General features: G+C 61.6%; 1 protein-coding gene across 1 annotated transcript in view; it reads left to right on the forward strand.

The window, feature by feature from the left end:
* Nucleotides 1-479, forward strand: part of LOC104495966 (acyl-CoA dehydrogenase family member 10-like) — a 14,131-nt gene that overhangs the window by 10,631 nt on the left and 3,021 nt on the right. The window lies entirely within an intron of this gene.

Genomic DNA, 479 nt, shown 5'->3' on the forward strand with positions numbered 1-479 from the left:
GCCCCTGGTCCTGGCAAGGGCCGTTCGCCAGCATGAACTATGGTCCCTGGCCACATCCTGGGGCAGCTCCTGTGCCCAAAGTGCCCCTGGCCACTGCCCCCAGCAGGCTGCTGGGGATGGCCCAGGGTCTTTACTGCAAGCTGGAGAAGATCATGGGCATCCAGTGGGGTTTTCTGGTTTCCCGGCCCGGGTGGACTCCACGTCCTTTGCTAGAACGGCAGGGGGGGGAGCTTTCTTCCTTCCTACAGCTGCTCTGCTGCACCCGCGCCGCGGCGGGGAATTGTGCCGTGCCTCATGAGCGCCCTTGTTTTCCTGATCCCAACAGACATTTGGCATTCATAGAGTGCAGAGGCTTGGAGAAAGGGGGCTGGGTTCCCACTGAGCAGGAGAGCTCATACTCTGGGAAACAGCAATTCAGAAGCTGGCGCTCCCTTCCCACGGGAGCAGATGAACGCCAGCCCAGCTGTAATGGCTGGGGG

Source organism: Buceros rhinoceros, unplaced genomic scaffold (assembly GCF_000710305.1).
Source record: "Buceros rhinoceros silvestris isolate BGI_N320 unplaced genomic scaffold, ASM71030v1 scaffold35570, whole genome shotgun sequence".
NCBI classification, from domain to species: Eukaryota; Metazoa; Chordata; class Aves; order Bucerotiformes; family Bucerotidae; genus Buceros; species Buceros rhinoceros.